Below are 17570 nucleotides of genomic sequence, written 5' to 3'. Positions count from 1 at the left end.
ATGAGAAGGCGAGCTTGATAAACATTTATTTCATTGATGTAAACTCAAATTGAGGGTAGGTTCCAAACTATTTATGAAAAAAAAAAAAAAAAAAAAACGTTTGCATCGTCTCCCGATATGTCAGTCAATACACTATTTATCTGGCTCCACTTTAATATTAGTAAATCAGTGATTTTTGCATCCAGTTTAGAATACCCTAAACTTTCAATTATATCATCTAGAACGAATTTTCTGTTGAAGTAACTAATGCAATTTCTGATCAGGGAACAAGTATTTTAGGATCGACCTCGTCTCGGCTACTTCGCAGTTTGAATTTATTAACACATACAGCATATAACTTTAAAAAAAAAAACACTTAATTGCCTGACTCCAACGGCATAACAATGGGCTATAATAACAGTTAAGATAACTATATTATAACAAAATATTAGCCCTTTATACTAGAAACGTCTATAATAAATAAACGAAGGTGATTACTTAGACAAGGTTAGTGATCCCACAAGATTACAAACACGACAAAAAAGCAAGATGCACAGACATTGACGTGATCGGCATCTTGTTATTCGCTCTATAAATTCATACAGCTCTCAGGTACTGTGGAAAAGCTTGTTGACAAACGGATAGCGTCTGCTACACATTCGTATTTCGCGCCCAATGTAATCGCCGGCCGTACGATCGCCCGTTGTCTTCAAGTTCTGTCCACTAACTTGGTTAATCTACTCTCGTGTCAATTTATTGCATTTGAAAATCTGTTTGATGACTGATTGACTGGCTGAGTGAAACACAACGGCGATTCTAACAAGAAGACAGTGTGCTCCCTCAAGTAACAGTAGCAGGATAATTCGGCTAGTTATCAACAACAACACAGTTGTGCACAACTTGTCTTGATAATTTTCTGAACGTTTAATTAAAAGCAGAACAAAGCTCTAAAGCCAATGTTTGATTGGTAATTTGAATAGTCGCCGTGGCAGCTGCGGGTCCTTCTGTGGCTTTGTTCCCGGCAATAGAAGCGGCCAAAGTTTCTCTATATTTATAGAACGCTCCAGATACCTATCGATGTCTGTTAAAGAATTCGAGGCACCAAAAGGACAGCACGGTAACTTCTTCTGGTAGAAACTTTAACTAGAATTAGTCAGTTAACTTATCGAGGGTGAAGCTGCGACATGGGCGAAACAACATAAGAGATATTTGGAGGATCGACCGGTTGTAATATCCAATCTCTGTCAGACCGCACAGGAGCAAAACAATTTCGAGAAAAGTAATTCAATAGCCATTGAGCGTATTCTGAAGCTGCGAGGGCTATCTTCAGAATTTGATAAGCTAAATATCGCTGACTATTTTTAGACTGTATCGCCTGGTCACGTGAACTTAACAACTAGGAGGTATATATAACTCGTTTAATGAAATTGCATTTTAATTTAAATTTAATAAAATCTTATTTATAACAATTTAATGCAATATGAATTTTATTGTCGGAACTGAAGTTTACAATTTTTGGCAACGTCTACGTTTGCACACAAAAATGTACATGGAAAAATATCATCGCCTCATAACGTATTCTATCAGTACCTTCAATGAAAGACGATAGTATTCACTATTTTACATTCGTAACCCACTAATACGTTCCGCTGAGATGAATGTCGCAGGACAAAAGGCCTGTACAGGAACGGTAACAGGCAAGTAGGAATACGTACACTAGAATTGATGTTTAGCGGAAAAAGACCCTGAAGAATATCACACATTTAAAATCTTATGTAAAACGCAATTAAAACTAACGCGCATATTCATATGTTGTGCTCACGAAGAAGAACTGGCCCGAAGTGCATAGATAATTATAAGAAACTCAATAACTCTTGACGCTTAGAGTAGATAATTGAACGACGCTCTATTATAGAAGTGGAATATATTTTAATAGAAACAGCAATCTTCTTCAATCATTTTTGCGTCGAGGTAATTATTATACAGCTCTTGACGTTTGCCGTGAAAGTATTGAAACATAGGTAAAATGTTTAGTGGTCATTTAGTCAGAGACACAGTCAGAAATGGCCGATTGAGTCGTAATTAATTATAGTTTTAAAATGCTATCTTCTTTTCCAAGTAACTTATGTAACGGTAAAATCAAGTCACGTCTCTACATATGGCAGCGGCTAGGCAGTTACGTATTGCAGAAGTTTGGCGCATGTCACCATATAGATGCAAATTAGACAGTCGCTCCTGGTCACTTACAGTTAGCTGACACAAGTTCACGTTTTTATTCCCACTGAACCATGCATCGACATACTCTACAGTACTATAAGTGTAATAAATCATGCAGCTAAATAAGCTAAAATATGCTACATGATACACTCGCTAGTCACGCTGCATATAAGTACTCCGTTTGTTCATGTTTTTGCCCCTGGATTCTTGTATGTACGTTTCCTTTCACGGTTGAAACCAAAAATACAGCTAATTACTACAATAAAGTTGAGTTTCATAGTCATTATCTCAAGTGATAATGCAACAGTAAGGCTTTAATTCAATAACATGATTCTACAATGATTCCGACGTGTATACCTTTCACCGAAGGGTGATCCAAACAAAGGAACGGAATGCGCCAAAGTCAGGGTGATCAGGAGCTGTTGCGTGAGCGGCAGAAGGCCTTCGTTCTCCTTTGGGATGCGGGGTGACTGGGCTGTGGCTTCGAGGGTACCACTACGTGAAGCCCCCCCCTCTAACCCGTTTTATCAATTAGATGAAAGCAACCGCGACGTGGTAATAGTGCGCTTGGGGATTGGGGAAGTTTAGTTCCACTCGCACGACCCCGATAGACTCGCCCAATGATACACCCTTGGTCCCCTCCAACTCCCTGTCATGCTCAGAAGTTCCTGGAAGACATCAGCTTTCGCGGCCGCGGCCACCGCTACAACTCTTATTTGATTTGTAGCACTACATCCTAGTTTGGCCGGTTCTGTCCCTTGATTTTTATGGAAGTCCCCAAATAGCCCGTCCTTTCAACGACACCACACATAGCCTGAAGTACGAATCCACAGACCAGCGCATCCACAGCCATCCACAGACTAGCGCTATAGCTTGCGCTGCATACGCCTGCGACCCCCAAGTATGCTGTCTATGATCGTCGACCTGACCGATGTGACCTTGACTGTAACAGCGTCTTTATTGTAACCAGGGCGACGATCTATTAGCAGAAAGCGTTATGAGGAGGAAGAAGTCGATAGGTTTATGTACTGACGCGCTAGCGCTGTTTCAGCTAGATCGCTTGTTGTCATACGCTGATCCCAGCTAGTTTTGAAAAGCCACAAACGGACTGATGCTTCCCGATACTATTTTATGTGGGCCCCTGTAATGTGCTAGTGGTGATTGAGGGTTGAGGTTTGCAAATAAAAGTGAAAATAAGAGAGAGCCGAAGAAGAATTTCTCCTTTCTTGACAATTCTATTGTCATAGTACTCAACGTGCCTTGGTTGGTCGTGGTCACAGAAACAAGCGTACACCGAAATTTAAGGAGCCCTATCTTCCATAAGCTCGATAGTATAGAAATGACGCCTTGGCGTCAAAATATTTTTGTTGGAAGAAAACGCAGCGTGGAATAATGTGATAGAATGATGACAGGCGTACTACGAAAAAAAGTTGCAATATTATATTGGTTTCTTCATGAAATCTCGAGAAAGCTTTCTTATATGCCGCATAGTGGGTCCATCAATAAGCCAGGCCACAGGAACAAATTAGCGAGGAAAGGAGCGTACAAATGACGTTATACGTTCACAGAGAATACACTATTATGCAACTGTTGAATTAAAAGAACCTGTTTTGGTGATAACACCTAATGCGTGTTTTTGTCGTCTTCATATCGTTAGCTTTGTAGTAGCAGTTTATAAACAAACAAGTTTTACAAAAAAAAAATACATACAAAAGTATTGTATCAATATCGCTCTAAACTCCAATACAAGACACACGAACTTATTTGACAGAATCAAGGATTCACCTGAATCCTATCCGGATATCCCAAACCAGGATTATATGCAGCCAACTCAACGAACACGAACACCGTGCAAAGTGAACGTCATGCCTCTTTGCTACAGATCTGGTTCAGCGCCTCTGTTTCAATGTCCCCATACAACGAACTTCACTTTTTCTCTGTTCCTTGCTCCCTGTCCCGTAGCCTATTTCTTCCACTAAATGTACTAAGCAGGTCTGCATCGCCTGCCTTCGGGCTGTCGCTTCTTCTGGATCAGTTCTTGGAAGCACATTGTTCTTTATCTTTCTCCCTGCTATCTGCAGCTAGTACTGAGTGTCTTTTGTTTGCTCACCCACACCTTTATCCTGCTATAATGGTGAGTGACGTGCACGAGATGTCGTAACAAAGACTAGTCTGTGTGTATTCGTATGTATATCCGTCTGCCTGTCTGCACATCGTAGATCTGAGGTCGATGTTGAATCTGACTTGATCAGGGTGGATATAAAATGCTTTCCGAGGTCTATACGCAGTATCATTGTCTGAAAGATTTCTTTTGATACATACTTTTAGCAATGATTTCACGTTAAAACAAAGTTTAGTTCTATAGAAGTCTGCTGTTACTATAGCTATATGCGTTTGTAAAAATTAGTAATCAATTAACACTGTGACTAGGTCAGTTGCGGTGAAATACTATTTTTCTTTTTTCATTTAATAATCATAACGGTGGCGTTTCTGTCTATGGAGATCTACGTCGCAAATCCAATACGGTTGGAAATATATAATTTACTTATGCATTAAACAGGTTTTAATCCGTTCTGAATGGTTGTAGTGATGGAAGTCATTCTATGGTGGCCAAACAGAGCTAATTCTGTTCCTTATACATCTGTCTATAATCGCTGTTGAACCTTTCACCTAAAACTGGTCGAGTCATTTTCACTGGGGAACGATTGAAGCTCTTTCTCGTTAGCACCAGGATGCTTCAAATCTGTAGAAACGTACTCCAGATAGTAGCTGTTTTTAAACAGCTAATACGATCACTGCAAATTAAGATTCCTTCCGTAGACAATTAGTTTGAAGTATTAAAATGGGCTGCTATAAAGATTGGGTACCCCTCCTATAGTGGAACGTGAACAAACACAAACATTCTGGTTCTATCAATAGTTTTGGCAATCTGTTCATTAACAGAATACTTTAACATTTTTTGTAGAACAGATATTTTCGAGTTTTTATTTTAACATTCAAAGTCGATACCTTTCCCTTACTTCCCTTAGCCTAATGAATAAATAGTAGCGGGCTTATTGCATAATTTATTGCACAAAGCTTTAAAGCAATTTAATAAGACCCTACGTGCCCTTAACCTTTGATTTCTACCCATATTGTGACGTTCGGGCACTATCGATCACTTTTTTTTTTGGGAATATTTGCTGCATGCAAGCATGCTGTTGTTTGTTAAAACACCTGCATGCGACAGTCGAAATAAGCTTGCACTGAGCAATGTGTCAAATTTGATGATAGTTAGTTTCGGTACGGATTCGGATGCACATCTTTCTTACGTTTCCACGGTTTAAAAATCTGTTACCTTTTCCTGACGCTACTTTTAGCGAAATGTTTTTAAAGCTAGCTTAAGAGAGTAGGCACGTGTTCCTGTGTCCGTGCTTGTACTCGAAATCTAACACTCTTTTAACCTGATTGAATCATCATTATGTCCTCAGCAAGTACTTGGTAAACGACCAGATTTGCAGGCATCTGATGTCAACACTGCCGTTCAAAGCCTGCTGTTGCTATGGACAAATTATCTTCGTGACGCTGAGGAACGTGACGGGCCGTTGCCTATACGCAGTATCAATGCGCTAGAGAAGTTAGTATCGGTTCGGCATCCTATAATCGCTAAGAGTTGCGGCGAAAGTGAGTATGGTGATAACGTCCGATTGGTAAAGCACTGCGCAACAGCGGGCGTAGTTTTTGCCGTTACCGTCACCCACCAAATGTCATTGCTGCACAAAGTCTTAAAATATATGATAAAGAGCTGGTATATGACAAGGGTCGGCGAGACCCGTCAGTAGTTTTCAGTCCCCTTTCTGTCGTTTATCTGGTTTTCTTGCAAGAAGCCAGCCACCGACAAGCCAATTGAGTCGTTTCAAGGAGCACTTGCCATCCACAGCTCCAAGGTAGTAGCAGAATCACCAGCAGAGGCTCTGCCCCAAGCTTCGCCAGTAATTCATCGACATTGTCCATGGGCACACATGGACGACCTACATGTTAGTTAGAGTGTGATATTTGCTTTCCTGCGGAACAGAAACGATTCTATGCACACAGAGAAGGACGGCTGTGAATAGACCGACGAAGGCCCTGTTCGAGATCAGAAAACGTCGCTGTGTCGGAACTAAATTTGTGTCAGCATCCCTGCGTTCCCATAGAATGCGTGTCCCCTGATACAACCCTCACACAATCCTATCTTGTCACCAAAGTCGAGGCTTAGTCAGAATGTGGCAATAGGCGATTCAGGTCCGAGTGGACGTTTGCACTTACTGCACAATACACAATAGTGCCGGGAAGTTTTATATGTAGCTTGTATAGGTAGGTTTTTAAAAACCGTGACCTTTTTTCAGGTACGGGTGATTTGCGAGAAAGCTACGATAGCCCCGATATTGATTTTCACGACGAAACAAATGTATATACAAAACCTTTGTAACGTCTTCGCAGGGAGAAGGAAAATAAAAATGATTAGGTTAAGGTACTTGTAACTGCTACTTTTCTATCAAGCTTATTCTAATAAAGATTAGAACACAGGTAAATATTTTAAGGTTGGGTCGCACATAACGCACGTCACCCTTCGATAGTGACCGGTTTCGGCTAAATGAATTTGTTATTATGCGTACTTTAACGGGTTATTGTTGTTATTGGCTTTTTTAGGTTACAGGTCGTCGTGTCGATTATAGTCTTTGAACGGTATGGCTAAATATCCTCGTGGTGATGCCTACTGTGTCCTTTCAACAGAGTACAGCGAAACTAAATACATTTTCGTCTCAGAATACAAAGGATTGTAATACGGGCAAAAATACTGACATTTGCTACATAACAAAATGGAGAAGTGTATAACTACATATGAACCCTGGTCATATGGTCCAAGCCATGGTCAGCCACAAAAAAAGCAGACTGATCAACGAACTGCATGCTTTTACCGGCATTATGTGCTATACGCTCACTGTTACTTAAAGGCCTGACTCCTAGGCTCCACAAAACGCGCTATTGCAATGAGTCATTAGTGAAAATTGGCTGGTGCGAAAGGACACCCTTCTGCTATTGACAGCTTTTTACTCGAATATGCCCGTTAGCTTATCGTAGGCAACAATTGCGCCAGTTGCCTTCTCCTTCCCGGGTTCTCGTCTCTTGTTTCAGAATTACACAACTCTTTTGGATTTAGACGATATGCGACGCGTTTGCTGCAGGGTTTGTCCACTGTTCTAGGCTACGTTCCCTTAAGTTTGCCTTCGACGATTTAGGGGTGACAAAGGCCTGTTTATGCTTGCCATCGCCACTAACAATTTTGAAATGGCCTCATCTTGATGTCCTATACACGACTGCCCGGTGCCAACTGCGAATCTTGCATTAAAGCAGGGAACGCGTCAACAACCGAATGGCCATTCGTTCGTTCGTATAGGTCCTCCTCATGTTTATGAATATGATTAGTCTATACGAGTGCTTGAGACACGACGATAGTCAGTCAGAAAGGATCAATAAGCGGCTGTGGTACTGAGGGCATAGACAAGTAAGGGGATTAAAGTGGCCAGTACGATGTTCAGCTTTCGGGTGGAGATGAGGCAACGCCGATCCAACAGGGCTTTTCCTTCGCTGGAGAAGTGGAATGCCACCGGGCTCGCTGGACTTCTTACTAATGACGAAGAAGTCTCGAACGCGTACACTCAGCGCATGGCTGTCCCGGATGCTCTTTCCATGTATCCGATGGGGGGTGATAATAAACGTGGGTGTCTAATATGGGTTAGGTGGACGTTGTACTTCAGCGCTTGCAGAGCACTCTTTAAGGCACCGCATGCAGTGGTACCCAGCTTCGGACCCTTTCACCTCGTCAGTGGGGTTGCTTCCGCCTGATAGCCAGTCACTACGACGATCGCTCTAACTCGACCACGTTTATAGAGACGCATGCACAGTCTCTTCCTTGTTAAAATACTGTCAGCCTACAATCTCCTAGTTTCCTCTATTCACTCTTTGGTCGTCATCTTTCCTAGCTGCTACTAGCCTAGACAGCACACTTGCATCTACAAGTTGGCATGTAGAACACAGTTGTTTGCACAAACAGGCACACGCGCATACACAGAGTCGTATCCATGCATCTCCCCTATACATCTAGCCCTCAAGCGTCGCGATAAGCAGTGGATTTGATGCATGAACCGACAGGTCGACCGGCCGGACGGCCAGATGGAAGGGTCGTCGTGCGCAACTTCGAGTAATGCAAGCCATAGTTAGTTGTAGCAGTGGAACGCTGTCTATATTACAGCTTGCCTAGGTAGGCAGCTAGCTACTCTGTCCAATAGCCCCCCAACTCGGTTAGGGCAAAGTCTTCTAGTTGTTGCCTCCACTTCCTGCGCCATCGCTACCAAGCCCCTGCCTTCTTTGCTGACGAATATACATAACCACTCAGAATCGCGTGACATAACAACGGTACGCAGTCGACAGCAGCTAACGACGCCCACAAGAACACGTGTAGCTTGCGGAAAGCAAGCGCATGTCTTTGGTTGAAACGATATCAGCTACCCACAAGCCCCCCCCCCCTCGGTATAAAATTCACCCTTTAGTCGTCAAGCCGCTCTACCTTCCCGGATTTCTCCCGTAGCATCGCGTATCCCATCGAAAGTAAGCCGATGGAGACGGATCACACGACAACTCGCCATATCTAGTTGAGCCAAGTTGGTTGGCTTAATGGCAATGATATATATCATACGACAACATTTATATATATATATATATATATAATATTAGTGTCACGCCTCATGATATACTTCAAAACGCGAGGAAAATTTGAATAATTTCTTCGGAAACAGGGTCGAAATGAGAGCTATATCCAGAATCTCATGATTAAGAAAAAGTATTTGTTCTATGTTACAAATTTACCAGCTATTGTGAAGTTCTGTAGTACCTTTCCGACGCGGCTTGCGCCATATTATGGGACTCGATCTGCTTTGTAAACATTCTTGGCAGAGGTCATAAACACCGTTATCATTGTCACATAAGCTGAGCGGTAAAGCAGTCTCTATGTTTTGAATTACATGTTCGGTATCGGCATTAGACTATACATCAGTTGGCTGACTCCCACCACGAAACCAAGTGTGTCTACAGGCAGGTTTGAACATGGATAAGAGCGTGCTAAAATAAGCAGGCAAACACGTTACTTGTTAATTTATCACGAGGACGCGGTAAACCAGTCTTTAGCAATTGTATTGAAAAAAAAGACGTCCTTGGATTACCTATGCATACGCACAGAAATACGGGCACACTTTACATTAATTCGCCCTTGAGATAAATTAGCATTTGAGCGTGATGCACAGCTAAAGAGTGTAAGGTACATATTACAAATGAAGGTCAGCTGGTGATACTTATCGTGAAACTTATGACTCTCGGGAAGCCAAAATAAGCTATACCTGTTCTCATGAAGCGCAGTTTTCTCTGTGCGGATCGCTAGTTCCACAAAGACTTCCAAGAAAATGAAGATAGAGGCCTTTTCGACAAGGAACTCTCGGATTACGTTCTTCGTTGTGATGGTGCAGGTTGAGTTTGTCGAGCCCTGATAACGCCTGCTGCCATTGAGGTAATAGCTGTTACGTTAAATAGTGGTCACGCCGGCAGCGCAATGAACGTTCTGGATGCGGCCAACAAAGCTGTCGACTTACCAGGGACGTGGCTATCCAAGCCTCATTTCTCTTGCATACGCTACTTTGTATCAAACCTCGAAAATCAATCCCTTTCACAGATTTACTGTCATATAGTTGCCAGTCTAAACGGCAATTATAAACTGTATACGAAACACGTACTGTAGATGCACCGACAAGGGAATTTAAAGTTTAGATGCCCGCCGCCGCTGAACACTACTGTGGGTGCTATACGGTTGGACATTTATCTGCTCCTATTTGTATTGTACTGCAGTGAAAATGTGCAATACGAGCCCGACTTCCGTGCTCGTTGATTCGCGCTATATGTACATCGAAGTCAGGGGCAGAGAAAGTCGAATTATTAAACAAATCCTGCCTAAGCCAGTTTCTGTGCCCACATCGAAAGAGACGGCGGAGGGACGAATCAATGCTGACTATCCCGATAGCCACAAGTACATCAAACTGATCCCCTGCCAAAGTCATGAAGCGCGGTATAGGATGCTTGGTTGTCTGGGGTCAGAGGTTTGAGGTGGGTGACGAAATCATTAACCTAAACCTCAACTCAGCTTTTCTCTGTAACCACCCCGAATCCCTTTTTATCCCATTGGCCGGTCGTCAATAGCATAGCAGTTAATCTTATGATACTTGGACATCTGGATGTGAGTATCATATAGCTGTTCTTATACCATGTCGTTTTCAATTCTCGCCGTCGCGCTAATTAGAGCTCTTCATGACAAGTTACTTACATATACAAATTGCTGCTTTGAGTTCCAATGAAAACTTATTTTCGCTAGAAGTGCACTTCCCCTTCTCATATAGTTATTGGAAAGAGTAGATTGTTAAATAAAAAAAAAAAACTCAATCCAACACGGGTTTTCCAGCTGCATTCATTTCGTGGCTATTAACATACGATACACGTTCAGACACTGAGCACCGAGGGCGCTAGAAATTTCTCACCGGTTTTTAGCAATGCTAAAAATGCATAATTTTCATTAAGTGGCGCGTTCAGCATTAAATTTCGTTCGTGCCCACTTTACCTAAGCGTAATGTGCTGTCAACTCATTGCGAAACATGGTATTTGCCGCTCTCACTATTGTTTCCCCCTTCTAATTTGCAGGTAAGTGACATTTCACTATGCAATGTGTTCCTGTAAGGTGTTACAAGTTTCACCAAGGGCGGGCCAGGGCAAATTTTAGGGGGCATTGACGCCATTGTATACATGATCCGTTCCTGACGACTTAAGCCATCCTATAATTTTAGACTCATTAGTCCCTGTTGTTTAGTCGACTCGTCACCGGCTGCTGTTGTAAGGTGGTGTTAACGTGTATCGTATACATGTCGGTCAACGCAGCACTAAACATTTCGCATGCCCCATTTGCGTATTGGGGTGTTACGACTGGGGTTTGAGTCTTTGCCAGTTGGGTTAGTGAAATGATAGCTAGTGACACTTTACATTCTCAACACAGCCTGCGGAAAACTGCCTGCAAAATATATGTACTCAGAATACTACCCTTGCTCAGTTGACCCTGAAATCTTCTTATGGCCAGCTAACTAAGGCTTATACTTTCTCTCAAATCGTTTTTGGTTGCATAAATTCACGCACAAAGTATCCTTGAAACGGTCGTCGTAACCCGAATACGCTTCCTGTTGGTTTCAACAGTCATAGAATACGTGAGTCTATCTAAACTGGGCTACTATTGGTCAATAAAGCATAGATTCACCCTGGTAGATCCACGCATTGAAATACATAGACGTAACGTCATGCGAAACGACGTTTTTCCGGGAATGGCACATAAATTGTATTCATTATTTTCAAGTGTTACTGTATGTGGTCATAAACGAAATAATAGTAAAGCCTCGCACGTCGACAATAAAAGAGATATTAGTTTCAGATTTTTACAAATGATTCTTGATACGCGGCAATTCCACGAGCGAACCGCATCTTTCAAAAGGTTATTTCTCGGCCTAATTTTTACCAATGTTATACTTCAGTTTATTGATGCCCCGGTAGGCTTCGATTAAACAGACAAGGTTGTACAATCAGCGTCGCATGCAGCCAGAAGATTTAGAACAGCGACGTACCAATGCAAACGTGCATCAGTTTAGAAAGTGCGATCCAGGGATGATCAATAAGGTATCTCTCGCTTTTTGTCGACGGTGGTAGAATCTTCTGCGCACACATACAGCATGAGCACTCAACACGGTTGGGCGGGTAATTTTTGGGGAAGACGCTTTAATTAAGATCCAGCTTGTAATAATCTAACTAGTAGTAATAAAAGTGACCATTACCTTTTAAAACGAGGAAATTTAGTCCTGCTAAGAGGGGTACAACGGGGAATATTGCATAACGTTATTCAGGATTGACCGCGCTAGTCACTAAATAGCGGGCATTTTGGTCCAGTATTTTTTCGAGGTACGCTCTAATGAACCATCTGGCACCAAAGATGAGTCGGCTATTCGTTCCTATAAACTGCTTTCAAAGCATATGTTTGGCCTGTTTCTGCTAACACCTTCAGTCTTCACGTACGTAAGACAAATCGCAATCCGTGTGTACGCCGCCGATAGAGAGGCTAACAAGCTATTAGAGCGTGAATGAATTTTACGAGGAATTACCCTGAGTCGAGGAAAATCGTAAGGAAGAAATCGAGGAAAGTGTAAGCTAGAACTTTTTCAAACCTAAGGATACGGTTCAGTTTGGGAAGCACGCGGAGGTTTTTTTTCTCACTAACATATCTCAAACATATATTGATGAGCATTTTTGTCGTCATTGAATTTACCGGTATTGCAACACCGAGAAGTCAGAGAGAGAAAGCACACATACAGAAGGCCGAGCAGATACTGTTGTACGGTTTGGACCAACTCCAAGTTGCTTTTACAGTTTTGGGAAACGCCTTTCACGGTCGTTTGGGCAAAACCCGGAATCGTTTGCCGTCTTGAGGCTAGGAGACGGCTATACGCAGCTGTACTCACCGGTAGACAGCTGACGTTACTATAAGTTGGCTTGCCAGTCTGTCATAAAAACGTACACTTTCTCGTACATTCAAACTGCATAAATACAGTCAGGGACTTTACGCACAAAACAGAACCACCACGTTTCCATGTACGTAAAATAGTTCAAATGCTGCAGTGCGTTCCGAAAACATATCTGACACATTTAAGATCTAAGAATAGGCTTTTACTTCTGAAGTGTATCTGAGACAAAACCATTCTTAAAAAACCAATACTTGATCGGGTAACTCTTTTTGCTGGCAAATTGTTCGCAAAATATGGGTCGCAGTTCTTTGTTTGTCTGCGGCTCACATATATGGAACTCTAATTTCACACGTTGGCACCCGCCAATCATTATTTGCCGAAACACCACCACCAGTAATGAAAATAACATTAAAGAGAAATGAAGACTATCAACCCTCCTATTGTAATGAATATCTGCTATAGACATTCAACGATAAGCGTTTCAACGCCGAGCGGTTTGGGACCTACAGTTCTCACTTTTCCACTATTTCAATATTAAAATAAACGGCCATTATCCATGTATTATACTATCTGGCTAATCTTGTAGTGCGTTTGGATTCTATCTTATACCTGGGAGTTTTCCTCTAGTTTATGGGCAGTGACTACACCCTTGTTACATGCAGGTACAACTTGTTGAAACCGAGAACACGATGAATCCGTGTTGCCGCTTCTCAATTTTTTTTTTATCTATTTCCACCGTACGAGGTCTACACAGGCGGTCCGTTCCAAACACACCCGATTCGATAATCCCGCAATCTTTGAGAAAAGTCTGATCCGACCATTAAATACCAGGGAAAAGCCGCTTCATCCTCCTCCTCCTCTATCGAGGTAGATAGTGAGCAGTTACGGTGCGGAACCCCTTCGTAAAGATGTATGGCTTACACAGCCGTCTTAGCAAAAGAGAGCGACAAGAAGCTATTTTCTACTCTGCTGGCTGGCCTAATACCCTCATCGTCGAAAAAAGAAAAACCGCATAGAAGACATAGGCTCTCCACCGTGGTGCAGTGCCCGTATCAAAGAGCGTGCAGTTCGTCACCCCACCTGACGTTCTTGAACGTTGCGTTCTTGCCCTTCCCTCCTCTCTAACTTACCAAACTACATGTCAATAGAAACATTTTATCTTAACTTCGAACCTAAAAGGGATTCAAGTGTTATTATCTAATGGGCCAGTATGTAAATGATCGAGTTAATCGACAACAGTATGAGAAGTCGATCAGTGGTCTTTTGACTAGGACCTATACATAATGAAACGTCTTTTTGTGACAAACATGCATGTGTAACAGGTTGTACATGATGTGCTTACAAATCGTACTACTTATTTGATCCGGAGGTTACTCGATATGATCAATTTGACATTTATCCGATAGAGTTAGCGCTGGCTTAAGCTGACCCGAGTACCTCTATGGTTCGAGTTAAGCATTCTACCAGACGGCTGGCTTCGACACAAAGTCTGTCTATGCTTAGATTCGAACCCAAACCACAACACCCCCTGAGGTTAGTAGGCAAATACATTATCCACTAAGATATCATGCGAATAGATCGCGTACCTATAGTACTCCTAGAAAAGTAACCGTTTGTATTAGCGGGCTGAGAGATTTTCGACGAAAGCAGATTAATATTTGCACAACATAGTTACTATAGTTATACACATGGTTATTCATAACATTCTTATAATCATATGTTTAAAAATGATCATGACTGAATTCTGTTATTAATGCATCCTTCGCTTGAAAAACCTTCATTTAAATTTCTGATGCTTTTTGTCCTTTTCCTTTGTTTGTCGTGTAGTTCTGAGAATTTTCTAGCTGGTTAACTACTCGTTAAATCGTCACTTATTCGTGACACATAATTGGCCCAACCTGTCGTTCCATACCTGTGTGCGACTCTGCCATCGCTTTAGATAGTTAGACGCAATCCGAGTGTAATCCGAAAAGCTGAATTTTGATACTTCATTGTGAATTTTTTTAAATAGACGCTGCTCACTCGTAGTCACCATACGCCTGAGGGCAGAGCCCACCAAGTTCTTCTGTTGACGGGTTAAGGTATCCGTTGGTACTAGTCCCGTAACGTGTCAGCCGCATCGTTCGGATTTGATGGGGTGAACACCTCATGGGAAGAATGTATTGACACGTGGACGACGAATAGAGGCGCAATTATGTACCTCATCAGGAATCAAGATGGCAGCAGGGACCAAGCGCATCTCGCACAACATAATGAGGGGCCTACGATGATTTCGCTCCTTAATACATTCCGTAGCACGCAAGCATAGTTGCCCTCCCTGCAGCCCATCGGTCCTGTCTACCTCTACCAACTTAGTTTCGAAGTGGATGGCGTTTCGGCACAAGCGGAGAAGTTATCAATGCCTCAACATTTCTATATTCCAACTTATTTGACTTCTGGTGGCTAAATGAGCACACTACGTACCCCTTCGGTGGGCATCCCTCGTGGATATGTCGAATTCCCTGTCTTAGCCGTATTCTGCTTTTTCTTTACCGCTACCTTACTTTTGCCTCCTGTCGGCACTCTGATGCCTGGGTTTTCCTTTGCGGATTCTCCTTTTGCCACTTTTCTCTCGCTTTTCTGACTTACTATGCCTTCCGGTGGCCCGGGATGTTCAAGAACGAATTGGTTGCTGCTTAGGCTTCGAGGTTTGACCTGATAGGGTTTCAGCAGACGGACCAACCTTCGATCGGCTGACATTGGATGGAAGTTGGTGGATGACTACATCTGCTATGAAGTTATGTCATTAAAAAGCAAAATCAGAAAAATCTTCGTTCACTTTACCATTGCGGTTCCCTGGTTCGTGCGCCGACCTGCCCGTACTAATCAGAGGTTGCTCTTTGCAGCTTCAGCTTCTGGTGTTACTGCTGGGTTCGTATATCGGAACTCAGATCAGACCAGAGTAACCCACACAAAAGTGACTTGCATGGCGTCTTACGGTGTCGCTCTTTAATCAAATCGGAGCGCTCAAACTCCCTCCGGGCAGGTAGCTGCTACCTCCGGGCTAGCTGATCTCGGATAAAATATTTTCTTCACCCTCGTTCCTACCAAGGTCTGATTGGCAAACGTCAATGATAACGCTCGGAAAGGTACATCAAGGTAAGATATCACTTTTTTTCCATTTATATAACGCGCTTTAAAAAGCAACATATTTTGAGTGTACGAATTTATTAACAATGACATTATATTTTTCAATTATTTATGTCTATATGCAGTATATAGAACTATTATACATATTGTCATATGTGTATCCACTTTGCAAATACATGGTCTCTGCTAAATTCTGCATACGTATTCACGTTATTCTCAATACTCAAATGGTTCCATTGGCACAAGGACACATTTATAGAGAGGCAAGAAGCCAGCCCTGCCTCTGTCTGCCCGTTGGAAAATAACATAGTGCCAACCTATACCCTCCGTGTATGTGTTTATGTCTACACTGACTTGAGGAGCTCATGGCGGAACTAACATAGATAGGGACCTGAGATGGCGCGGCAGGAAATACTAGATTCCCATGAATGACAGATAAATCTATCTGGAAGAAGACAGTATGACCATGTGTGGCGGCCAACGTCGATACCTTCGAGCGCGTATGCCGTTGATCGGCTGAAGAGTTCGCTGGCGAAGCTGTCGTTACTACTGCCTAACCAGCTCCTGATCATTCGTTTATTGTGTCGCAAGGCTATTGCTTAATGAAAATTCATTGGTCGGAACGAACTTTCAAAGCAGCTATAGCAGAAAGGCGATCATTAAGCAGGCGTCCACAAAAATAGCTAGTATTTACGTCAAATGCTCTAAGACGGTCTAGAATATATAGAGTATAGCTGCCTCGCGCCATCGAATTCATACTGTACTAATAAGATCGTTTTAAGTAGGCTATCGGCTGATAGATTATAGGATAACACTGCGACTTCTCAACAATTTTTAACGGTCATTTGGAAAGTGATTTTTTACAATATTTTTTTATATATAGGTAAAGAATATAAGAGGGAAAAAAAATTATATATAATGTAACACCCGTAAAAGGAGAAGCACCATTTTAAATGGTCAATTAAATCTCGTTAATTGATTAAAAAATTAGCACCCTGCAGTATAAAAACGGGCACGGGAATATCCTCTGTGTCTAGTTATAGACTCCGCCTGAGTGCGCCGCATAAAAACCTAGAAAGAGGAACTAACGGGAAAAGGAACATATTTGGACTTCTCCGTATACCAGCCTCATAGCAGAACACGATCGTACCTGATCAACCGACTGTCTGTTCCATAGCTTTTAGTGTACAACAATGAATTTCGGATGCTTCGGATACAGTTCAGCCGGCCCAGTTGCTAGGACCGCTGGCCTGATCTAATGACGGACAAAAGGGAGAATGAAAGAAATGAAAGACAAAAAAGTATCTCTTTAAATCATGAAGAGGATCGTTTCCGGTCAGCCAAAGAAGATCCGATGTTGATTCCCAGTCGTGTAAAGATAAATAGGGGGAGGGAGTAAAGTATTCGTATGGAGCATTAGCAGCATGAGTCAAACGGATTTGCGTCGATTACTTTTTGTTATAGAGTCACAGATACGCAAGTGAAAGGACATGTAGCTTTGCCAAAATTAGGTATAATTTTTCTTCACACGAGGCGGAACGAGAACACCTATGACAACTCGGATTTGACGCGGCGACTACAACCTCTTCTACCTGAACATTTTTTTACCTCCCAATGTTGAAACATCTT

This window comes from Varroa destructor, unplaced genomic scaffold, assembly GCF_002443255.2.
Source record: "Varroa destructor unplaced genomic scaffold, Vdes_3.0 BEIS01000003.1, whole genome shotgun sequence".
NCBI lineage: Eukaryota > Metazoa > Arthropoda > Arachnida > Mesostigmata > Varroidae > Varroa > Varroa destructor.
This window is presented reverse-complemented; position numbering follows the sequence as displayed.